The sequence below is a fragment of the Glandiceps talaboti genome, chromosome 10, assembly GCF_964340395.1.
Source record: "Glandiceps talaboti chromosome 10, keGlaTala1.1, whole genome shotgun sequence".
NCBI classification, from domain to species: domain Eukaryota; kingdom Metazoa; phylum Hemichordata; class Enteropneusta; family Spengelidae; genus Glandiceps; species Glandiceps talaboti.
This window is the reverse complement of record NC_135558.1, coordinates 5,023,091-5,035,813: the sequence shown is the minus strand read 5'-3', so window position 1 is coordinate 5,035,813 and position 12,723 is coordinate 5,023,091.

Below are 12,723 nucleotides of genomic sequence, written 5' to 3'. Positions count from 1 at the left end.
GGGCACATAATCTTTCTATAGTCAAAGCAAATCCCTGATAAGACTTGGGGAATACTGCCCTATGGAAAGTAGAATGCAAATAGTGCTCCCAATATGCAAATTGGGGTCACTATTGGTCAATAGCCCATACCAAGTGGTAAGATCTAAGCCAGTCACTGATCCTATATGAATACGATGTGTTATAAATGACAGTGGAAGAATATTCTTTGAATTTTAAGAGATTTGCTTTACTTTTATGGTAAAAAGAAGTCATTAATTTAAAACTATAGTATGCACTTTTAAATTATTGATTTAAACAGATACACCTTTGTTACCCCTCATCATAACAGACTCGGTGTACCGGTATGTTACTGCAATGCTAAACATAGAGGCAGAGTAAACATCACTATGCCCACAGAGACACTACATTTATGGATGGATGGATGACATTGTGTTTATGTATGTATGTGTATATGCATTCATGACCTGTGTATATGTGTGTATGTATGTGTGTGTGTGTGTGTGTGTGTGATTTAATACATGGCTGTGGCATTGTAGAACTGACATCTTGAACAGTTTATAACACAATATATGTGCTCACACAGCATATTATTCATGGCCAAACACTCTTCATCGGCTAATGTGCCTGATGACGTATCCTGTCATTGGAGCCATTGGCTAAAAGTTAATCTAAGCCATGCTTGGCCTTGTAATATAAATCAGATTATCTTGTGCTGTCCTTGAAGTTGACAATATTGTTAATGATTATCACTGGGTGTAATGACATTTTGTTATCGGTGTTGTATTGATGATTCTAATTTAAAAGTGTCCCAGCCTTGGTTAATGTCATCAGTGTTTTTATAGGTGTGCTGTTACTGCAGGTGCATGAAATAGAGTCCAGAGAGACTTAAATAATACAATACTGAACTGATGCTTTATTGGGTTGTCGGTGGCCGAGTGGTTAAACCACTTGCCTCTTACCACTGCGGTCGGGGTTCGAACCCCATTCAGGGTTTGATTAAATTTACCACGCTGTAAGTAAGAAGAGTGTCGTTCAGTTTGACTCTACCGAACAACGCAGGTTTTCCCCGGGTACTCCGGTTTCCTCCTGCATTAACACTGAACCCATGAGGGATGGCCCTCACTGGACTTCTTGGGAGACAAGTGTTTATATGCTTAAAGAACTATCCAGTATAAATAAAGATTATTTATACCTGCCTAAGTTCTCTGTATTCTTAGAATTAATCCAGTTGGTTCACCTACATGTACAGGCCTAACACTGAATGTGTGAAAAACCCATGTGTTGGTGATGTAATGTGATTGGTTGATTTTGTCCTTTATCAGTCTTGACAGCTCCTTCTTTACCATCTGTCTTGATGTCATTATATCATAGGCCTTAGCCAAAATAAATAGTTCATCCTTTTTGTAATGGGATGTTGTAAATATATCTGGCTGCTGATTGATCATTGTGTGCAGTTCAATGGTGGTGTGATTTTATCTTCCTTCTGTCCTGTCTTCTCTAATCTTAGCAAGTGTTACTTTTGCTGCAGCCTTTCTTTTCTTGTTTGTCCTGATTTCAATTTTTTTCCTGTGAGCCTGTGTCTTTTTAATTTGGCATTCTCTGGTGAAGTCTTTCAAGAACTGTCCAGCACCCATGTTTGAATACCTCACAACAATTCCAGCAAAGACTTTCTTGATGATATGTTGACTGAATGTGTTATCCTTAATATTGGCTGTATATATACTCTCAAAATGTTGATAGAGGTAGATGTTTTGGAGAAGTTCTTGTTTTGCATTGTGTACTAGTGCATGTAATTGGTTACATGTTTTCATTGCAGTTGCAAGAATATCTGTTGTTTGATTTTCTTCTTCTAAGGTCCCCACTCTGCCAACTTTGTCGATCGACTCTTCTTGCCTAGTTTCATCATATGCCCACATTGGTCCACAGTGCAATGACAGCCCATGTCGCCAAAGTGGGTGTACATGATCTCCATGAACTGTTGGAATGACTTTTGGCATTTACATTCTTCAGTTGAATCCACAACAGAGAAGAATTTAAGATTAAATGCCAGCATTTGCCATGGCAGTCTGTCTCAAGGCATTCTTGGCTGTTTCTCATGCGACTGAGGCTGCAAACTCTTGGCAAGATGGAGAAGAGAAGAGAGTTTTCCTGTTTGTTGATTACCTGTTTAAGACCATTCATGGTCAGACTAATAAATTCAGTCTGGTATATAGTGTGGTGGCACTTCTGGTGCATGAGCAATAGGTGTTGTTAGAACAGATAGTTTGTCCATTTTCATTGGTTATGGTAGTTCTCTTTTTGGAGGATGTGGTGGCTCTGAAAAGGGTTATTTGATTTTTGCTGAAGATGATTACTTCTTCAACAAGTTTTTATTTTTTCTTGCCTCTTTGTTATGGACAAATGGATAGGTACTTGATGGTGAGTTCCTTAGCCTGTTCTTACAGTCTAAGGCCAGGTAACTTGATTACTGTTGAGATTTTTAGCACTTTTGTTTTTTTGGGTTTTTTTTGCTTCCTTCCTTTCTTTATGCTTGTATTGACACTGGTGTAATTTAAACATTCAAGGGTCTTTACTTTCTTGTTGATGAGTTTCTACACCTCATCTGGTAACTCGAGCTGCCTGATTCTCAATGATTTTATTATAACTTCATTGTGCCTCTTTGATGGCTTGCTAATCTTAAGTCACATATAATGACCTGGTCTATACCAAATTGAATGTAATTTATACAAAATTTCACCTACACTATAAATCCAGATGAGGATTGTGTGAGCTCTTGTTTAATGTAGTCTAGTCTAACTTCTCCGTACTTGGAGCTAATGATTTTAACTACCACTGCATTCTTATCGAATTGGTTGGTTGCCTTATACTCCAAAGATGTGTTTGCATTTTTCTGTTTGTTGACATATATTATTATTCTTGTTTTATTAAACTTTATTTTTCAGGAAAGAAAGAACACAACAATTCTCAAAACATCCCATAGCTAAAACAGACCGAAGAAAGATATACACAAATATAAAACAATGAGAACTTATAGACAGTGAAAAATACAAATGAGCTAGTTCAAGTATTTAAAAATACAACAAATCTCTAAATAAAATCCTTATATATAATAATGACTTTTATTTCATAAGAAAAAGGGTGACCCTTTTAGGTCCAGCCTAATCTTCCCAGGTGCCCTAAAGCAGAGCAGATTGTATCGGAATAACTATTTCTTATACGTTCAACAAAATTGTATGTTAGTCTAAGTGCCCCGAAATTAGGGATTGCGTACTGTACAAACATTGAGCTAGCACTGCAAACTCACAGGTAACCCATATGCTTAAGGTGTAAAAAGTGTTGCCTTGTAAAATATTACACTGACTCCTAACTGTTTGAATGGTAATGTATGTGGTCTGTCTTCACTGCATGGGTCTGTTTCCTGGTTTGGTACATAAACATCATCACCAGTTGCCTCACTACTGGTATAAGATGACCTCACTTATGATGATAATCTGCTTGATGTTGTGTACTTGAAATATTTCTAATATGGTCTGGTAGGGTGTGGTACAGAATTAAGACTCTTTTCCAAAGAACTGTATATTGTACCATCAACATCAATATCACAAAACTTAGTCACGCCAATATCACAAGGAAAGTCGGCCATCGCAGTTATGTAACATTCTTAACTTTAACCAAGTCGTTCAGGTAGCACTGTACTTCGATTTGTTTCAATCTTGCAACTCTTGTACGATTATGAGTATTTATATTTCCCTTGCCAGCATGTGTTAGGTTTACACCACAGAAATGACCATTATTCAGGCGAAATTCCCTATAGAATACCCTTTTGCTGTCAGCTGACATTGGCTTACGGAGATCGCAAAGTGCCATGATTGTTGTATTTACCATCGGTTTTACATTTGACAAGTTTACTTGTTCACACTGTCTGTCAACTATCAGCATGATGTCCTTTAATGCATATGTTAGTGCAATGAACGAATATTGTTTTATAAGTCGCAGAAGTCCATCAGCAGTGGGGTTGCATCTTGAATCTTCATCAGGTTCCAATACTAGCACTGGCCAGTTTGCTTCGACTGTCTTGACAGAACGTGACAGGGACAGCCACCTCACTGAACACGGCTGTTTAAGACTAATAAAGTCATTTGTGTCTAGAGCCCTGTTTAGTTCACGTAGGCATTCGTAGCGTGAGGAGTATTCGAAGTAATTATAGATTGCGTTTACTGTTACAGTATTTCTATACTTCGATACTTGTTCTACACCTTTAGAGGCATTTGACAAATTTACTTTTTCACGCTGGAAAATGATGTTTAGTCTGTCAACTATTGGTACAATATCATTGAGTGCATATGTTAGTGCGATGAAAGAATACTGTTTTATGAGTCGCAGAAGTCCATCAGCAGTGGGGTTGCATCTTGAATCTTCATCACGTTCCAATACTAGTGCTGGTCAGTTTGCTTCGATTGCCTTGACAGCGTGTGACAGGGACAGCCATCTCGCTGAATATGGCTGTTTTAGACTAATAAAATCTTTTGTGTCAAGAGCTCTATTTAGTTCTCGTAGGCATTTGTAATGAGATGCTGAATACTCCAACTAATTGTATATTGAATTCAACGTATTTCTATACTTTTGTTGAATTTATGAATCACTTGTAGAATGGAAAACAAGAAATGATGACTGGGTTTGAATTTATCTATGATAGATTGCATCTGTATTTAACAATTTGGATTTCACTTTTACTTTTCATAAGAAATTAAATTTATACATACAGGTGAAAAAGTAATGATTTTTTAAGATCTATCCAATCTGTTTTGTAGTGCAAACAATTCAGCTGTGGCTGTAGAAAGAAGGAATGAATGAGATTTATTTCACCAAAAATAAGCTAACACTTTCAAAGAAACATATGATACCAATATACAAAATGGATACAAAAGAAATACACAATTGTTGTCTGATGCGGACCATGGAAATACTTCAGTGGAACTAGTTTTGTCCATGGCCCGTACATTTTTCTACATTCTGGTTTAATTCTTGAAAGATATTAAAATGAGCAGATGCATTATTCTTGCCTTGCCATGTGTCATGGATGATTTAGACTCTGTCAATTGTATTGCAAGTTGCATTTTCTCCAATTGAGAAATTAGCACTACACAAAAATGTTGTCAATGGAGTGCATGTTCCATGGAAATCAGTTTGCATACCACCATTAAAGTAATGTTCGGCTAATTTTTCAATACAATTGACAGAGTCTAAATCATCCATGACACATGGCATTGATGACTGGCTCAGTATCTTCTTAAGAACGGCTTCAGTTATGCTAGAATGGAAACCAACACCTTCAGATGCCATCCCACATAACTGAAGGAGGATTTTGAGACTTGTTGTCTTCCCTGTATCCATCTCCTTGGAGTAAAGCCTAAATACGTGGACAGCTACCAAAGCATTCAACTACCCCAAGATAGTGAATTGCCATAAAGACCACTGGCAAGTACTCCGTCTGCTGGAAAATAGTTGTGCATAAACTTTGCCTGTAGAAGATTTTCAAAAAAAAAATATAATTAATGACATGTTTTTTTTTAAAAAGACATATAATTAATGACATGGTTTTTCAAACAAAATTGTACCACAAAAGTTGATAACACACCATAGATAACGTTAATTTGTAAAGTTGTTTGGTTTGGCAGCGTAATTAACTTAAGATAAAAAGTCATGCCCAATAATCATCACAGGCGTAAACATCAAAAAGAAATAATAATTAGGATCAGATGAATGGAACTTCACCTGAATCCAGGCCTTAAAATACGACTAGCATCCAATTTTAATAATCTTGTATGTAAAATAATGCTATACATACCTCCATCAATCGTAACAATTTTCGAAGAGGTTGTTCACTGTTATGTAATGGGAATTCAATAGATGGCACCAAGTGCTTGATTTCCTCTGTAACAATATATTTCAGGTTACCCAATAGAACTCCTTTATCAGAGAACTGCAACTGTTTCATGAAACAAGGGTCAAACATTACAGAAATTATTTGATATACTGTAAAATACTAGAAAATACTAATAAGTTGATATAGTTCACTAATCGTGAATGAAAATTAAAAAACATTCTCCAAATGTCGAGAGTAAATCAATAAAAAAAAAAAGACACCACAAAATTTGCAAGCCACTACATTACTTCCCATACGGGAGCTTGTTCCTTACTTTATGATTCAGTTTGGTTGAATGAAACATTTGACAGGAATGGTTCTGTCTTTTTGCAGTATTTGCATATGCTAAGTGGAACTAAATTGCATCATGTTTCAATGTAATGTAATGAAAGTAGTAACTCACTGTATTGGCTAGCACAAACACCGTGTTTGCCTTGTTATACCCAATACAGTTTGTGCTAATTCTTGGCTTTGTGTCCTGGTTCAAGTCCTGGGATCATTTGTAAAACAAGGCAACCTTGTAACTCACTGTATTGGACAGCACAAACACATTGTTGGCCTTGTCATAGCCAATACAGTTTGTGCTTATTCTTGGCTTTGTGTCCTGATTCAAGTCCTGGGATCATTTGTAAAACAAGGCAATTTTGTTTTGTATGTATTCATACAATTCTTTTTTCCTCAAGTTACATATATTAAAGCCCCATCTTTGTATGTTTATTCATGGTGGTTTTGAATTTTTCTGGGTTCATGATATCAGTCATGGTTGCCAGAAATTCTCTACAAAAAAATAAAACATGATAATATCAGTGGATGTGAGCATTATAACTAACACTATTAATCTTAGAACAGCTGTAAGACAATTGTAGAGTACATTAACACATGTACACAATGATATAGATGAGGTGAAAAACAAAGGTTGTAGAAAGTCAAAATGACAGCAACCACAGAAAGTGAAAATTCACGACTTTTATCATATTTTTACTGAAAAGCATGGAAACAGTGTGATAATTTTACCAACAATGGAGTTGAAACATTTTTCTCTGAAGTGAAAACCCTCGGGTGTATATAAAATCAGCCTTCCTTTAAGACAATGGCTTGCTAGACACCCCACTCCAGTATATTGATTAATTTATTCGTCATGAAAAACATGAAATTTCTTTTGCATTGACAGGAACTACAAATCCACATAGATTACATCCATGAAAAGTAGAGATTAAAATACATACAAATAAATAAATACATTTTAGCAGCGATTACATATTATTAATTAGTTGAATTGATCTTGGTATGAAACTAAACTTAAACCAACAAAAAATGAATTTCACCTAATTCTCTTGTGCAGGTTTCAGTAAATTTATGATATCAGGTAAAATTATGTCAAAGTCCTGTTGTTGACTCAGTTAAAGTTTTGAACAGTCGTCTTTGGTTGTTAAATTTACATAACATGTAGGGACATACATACAGACAGAAAGATAGTGAAACATTAAAGACTGGCTTTAATGTGCTTCATGTTTAGTACGTACTAAAACAAAATGGAATTCATCTTCAGTATCTTAATTGACATCTAGTACATTGCCTTTGTTCCAGTGCCTTTCTCTTTTAAATTTGTAAAATCTGCTGTCACAATGGCTTGCTAGACACCCCACTCCCAAATAATAATTACTTTATTCGTCATGAAAAACATAAAATTTCTTTTGCATTGACAGGAACTACATAGCCACATAGATTACATTTACTCAAATAAGAAATCCATGTAAAGTAAAGATTACTGTAACAATATATAAATAAATACATTTAGCAGCAAACCGTTTCAAAAATACAACATAAAAAAGAAAAATGCATTTTTGAATTATATTTCCAGTCGTGTTTGCTGTGATGCAACAAATGCAACTCTAAAATTGACAGCAATTTACCAGGGTGTACCTTCCTCTCATTACACAACATTACCAGACATTTTGACTCCCATAGTTCGTCGGGGTCCACAGGAAACATACTTGCTCACCCAAATGAACTGCCATTGCCCCTTATTTGAACAAGGATGATTGAATGACAGTCGTTTTTGTGAGAATTGTAAAATAATGCACATCTATCAATTTTCTGTAATTTTCTGTTACAACATGACTGTGCATCCTAGAGACATTTACAAGACTTGCTTTCAGAGTTGTCGGTACAATTCAGTACTTTCTGCAGCCGAGTGTTTACACATTCTTGTGGTACTGTCTGCCCCAAACTTGCTATACCACAACATTCAAATGCACATTGGTAGTCAACACTTGCCTTCACTTTGTCGACAGCAGTCTGGACGAAGCAGAATATTTTTTCCCACAATGGGCTTCTCCTGTACCCCTTCGCTGTAAATTTTAGGGGTCCGTTGACAAACCAGCGGTTCCATTCTTGTCTGAGTGCTGCCTTAAATGGTGAGTTGACGCTAACATCAATTGGCTGCAGATAGCTTGTCGTACGCGATGGGATAAACTTGACATTAGCCAGCATTTTGGTGTATTTTTACCAGTTTTGTTCATTCAGCTGCATGTGCCATGAATGCTCTTCCTGTGTCTCTTCATCTAGGTCATGCCTTAAACTTTGGTATATGTCTGGCCCAGTCAAAAAGTACTTGCTGATAACTCTGTGACATACGTTGCTGTACCAGTTCAGTTTCTCATCGACATCACCATTTGCAATAGCTACTGGTAGTTCTACACTGGTATCAATGCAGATTGGTCTTCAAACTGTCGGCCACTTCTTTCAAATTGTTTACACATTTCAGAAGTTTCTCTGTTTGGTTTTTGACATATGATGCATATGCCATGGATGCCTGGATTGGTACTGTTATACCAAGACAAGTTGAAAGCGTTATACTGTCGTTCTCCCTCAACTTCCGCTTCCGAGTGTTGCCCTTCACCAACTTTCCTTTACTGTTTATGAAATCGTCAAAAGGAAACTGAAGCCACACACATGACAAGTGTCTTGTGGCACAGTTATCGTACTTGTCATCACAACCTGTTTATGAATAGAATTACTTATAATTTAGTATTATTTTTGTAGCACAATTGTTTAGGTTAAACACAATCTGTTTTTTACGAAATGGACAAACGACGTAATGTAATTGTTTAACAACAAAGCATGGTGTCAAAAATATTCATCGGCACAAAGTATCTGTATAGTGTAATATTGAGAACATCTAAGGCTATTTTTTATCACAGTTGAGAGTTGTAGAGTGGACTGTTATAATCTAAAAGAATCAAACAACATTGTGATCATACAGTCACGTACACAGAACGATTTGTAAACAAACTACAAAAAGATCAAAACTACTGTGTTGCAAACACTTCAAATCTAACTCGCAATAAATTGAACTAGTCATGGAAGTGGTTTATACTTCCATGTACTAATTTAGCACATTGTATGTTATCTTCAGCTATTTACTGTAACAGTTATTTAAACACAGGATTAAATTTATCAGCTATTATTTACACAATCTGTGGGTCGAGTCATCAACCTCACTGCTATGACACGCTCCGTGTGTTGAGCGTGTGGTCATCAGGGTTGTTTGTTTGCTTGTTTTTTCAACTTCTCAAGTGTGCAAAGCTGCCAATGTAACGCTCGTCCTGATTGGGTATTCAAATGACAAGATTCAAATGGGATAATTGTAGATTACATCGGTTCAGATGTGGGAAGGCAACAATCACTCGGTACGAAAACAAACGTCACAAAACGATGGAAATAGAGTTAAATAAAGCATTTTTATCGCTTTCTCCACATCGGATTTTAATCAGATTGATGGTTATCAAAAGTATCACAATATACCACAAGATCATCAATATATATGATGAGATGGCTCCAAATTAATTCTCTGAACAAATGCTGCATTGCAAAATGTTCTGTTAGACATTAAAAAAAATATAAATAAATTTTCAGGAACTCTTACTAAAACCATATCTAAATCAATCTAAATCAAGACATTTGACAAAAATTTATTTTCTTTCAATCAATGAATCTTTTTAGATTGTCAGCGGGGTTGCATGCAAACATAGCTCCTCTCAATTTATTCAAAGAAAAAAAAATGTCACGCGTTTCCTGAAAGCACTTTGTGGCCCTTTTGGAGCACTGGGGGTGTTGAAGTCCATTGGCAAAGGTGGTGCAGCATCGTAAGGTGTAGATAATATTGTAGGCCTCTCACTCTCGGTCTCATCAGACTGTGCAATATCCAGTAACGGTGTAGGTGGATCCGTCACCATGCTGACTGTGACGGGTGCATTATCAGCATTGTCGATGGTACGCATGGGTGATCCACGCTTTGGGGATCGAGATCGACATGCAGTCAGGTCCATGGATATGACATTGGAAGATACAGTAGCATATGCACTACCCGTAGCAACATATACACTCATTCTTGGTGAGGTTTTTTATTCGAGTTGCTGGCGATGCCTGAGTTCGGCAAGTTCCTTCTGGATACTTTGTGAGAACTTGGCTAATTTTCAGTTGTAACATGTCAGCCACCTTCATCCTCCAAGCTGTCCAGTTTTCGTTGCACTTCTCTTCAAAGTGGTCACTACATATTCTGGAATATTTTGTCACCCCTTTCCAATCCGCTCGGGTTCGATGAACAAACCACTTCCACGCATTTAAAGTGTCCTTCTGATGTGTCGGAAACTTGTGTAGCATACGTATATGCTTCCCTGAACTTTTGCTGCACTCATAGACCACACATGTGTACACCATTGTACTGAGTGAATGGGCAAAATTGAATAGAATTCATTGACACAGTATAGTTGCGAACAAAGGCCTTATGGAGGACACCATTAAACTGATGAACATGTCAGCCTTACATGACATCATACGCTGCATGCATGTGTCATCTACATTTTGCTCAGCGTTTTTAGCGATTGTGTCAAAGTAGTGATTTTGAGACAAAATAACTCTGAAACAGCTGAGAGAGCATCAAAAATGAAAAGTAATATATTGATAAATAATAACTGAATAGAACATAAAGCCTTTACAACTCGAAAAAAAATTGGGTCTGGAATTCTCCTTTAATTGTATTGTTGTCTTCGTCAGAAATATTGACCTGTACTGAAGCATCAGCATAAAGCTCTCTAGATTCTGACTGTATCTTTGTTCGGAATCGTCTCTGTTTGGATTGCTCCCATCTTTCAACAGCTTTATCTATGTTGTTTTCTGCCTCTGCATTTTGAACAGGTGGGCCATTGATGGTCACGTGCAATATAGCCTGACTTTTGTCAGCAGGAAGCTTAAAATCCTCCAATGTGCCAGCACGGCCGGACAGTTTGGAGGGTGCAAACTCAAAGTAGAGATCCGGGACTTCATCTTCCGGCTCATGCTCCACATCAGTAGCTGATAGTTTTCATCGATCTCAGAGTTAGGCGAAAGTGGTGCCAGAGCTGTCTCCACATAATAGCGGAGAAGATCCTCTAAGGTGCTCCCATAACCAATCAACCATTCCTTCACCAATTCCAATGCCTGGACTGCCTCTTCAACATTGTCTATGTACGGACTGCCCCGGATACAGATGGGAAAGTGGAACCTGGTGTAATGACGCTTTAGGTGGGTAGTGGCCTGTCTGCATTCTGGAAAATCGCAGTGGCCAATCCCACGATGTCTTCGGCCCCTACGTTCACTTCGGGACCGTCCGGTCCTTCCCCAAGGAGTTCCTACTGCCATCGGCAGAGTGACCTTTCTGCCGGGTGACCTTCTCCTCCCTCTACTCTCTTGTTCCCTGCCCTCCAGTGTCATCCAGAGTAGGCCCTTGGGTATGGTCCGCTTCACACTCTGGTTGGACTCTAGGGGACAGTTTCTCTCCATGTGTTCGGCCCAGTCGCTTATCTTCGAGGCGCTGAAAGACACCGGGCTAGACTGTGGTGAGCCCGAAGTAGATGGAGACACCACAGCCACTGCCAACGGACTACAGCTAGCAGCTCCCTCATTGGATCGGATGACTTCCAGAGTGGGATCAAACCGCTTCCGGATGTCCATTACCATTCCTCTCTCATTGATGTTACCTCGAGAGGACACTCTCTTCCTCTGTCCGCGTGGTACCACATTCTTCCTTGGATCCCGGTTGGGAAAGTTCAAGTATGCCAACGTGAGGCTCCGAGGGCCCTGAACTTGAAGTCTGGCCTCATCTATCCAAGGCCAGTTCCGTAGAGTTACGGCCAGTTGGTACATTCTTATCATAAGCTCATCCTGAGAGCGTTCATCTAGTTTCGACATGCAAATTCCATAAATGGCTGCTCTGGCAGAAGGTAGTACCCGGCGGTCCAGGAAATCCCGGACGTCGCCAGCTGTCAGAAAACTCTCAGCACTAGTTTTCGGCCGAGTTGCCATCCTGCAATACAACAGAAAAGACAAAGAGTTAGCCCCGAGTAGACCTATTATCCTAACCCTTCCCCTCTACCGGATTGCTAAATGTAGGGACACGACCATGAACGACTCATGCACTTTATGACTCGTTACACTGCCCCAACGACCAGATGAGACCGTCCCGGCTCATCTTGATTAATGGTCTCCCGCATCGTCTCTCTCTGATCCGCCCTATACAAAAATTGATCTGTAAGTACACTCAATAGAGATAAACACATTAATACACTTTTTTTTTGAAAAATCCACTAAATAGAATATTGAAATGAGTCATGAGTTTCAGTGAACAGGTAATTGTCAAATACTTTGAGGTTGGCAGTGTTTTGGTTTTGCAGTGATGAATCCATAAATTATTGACTGAAATGTTTTGGTAAAATGTTATTGAATACTTATTATAGCAATATCAATTCGGCTTATG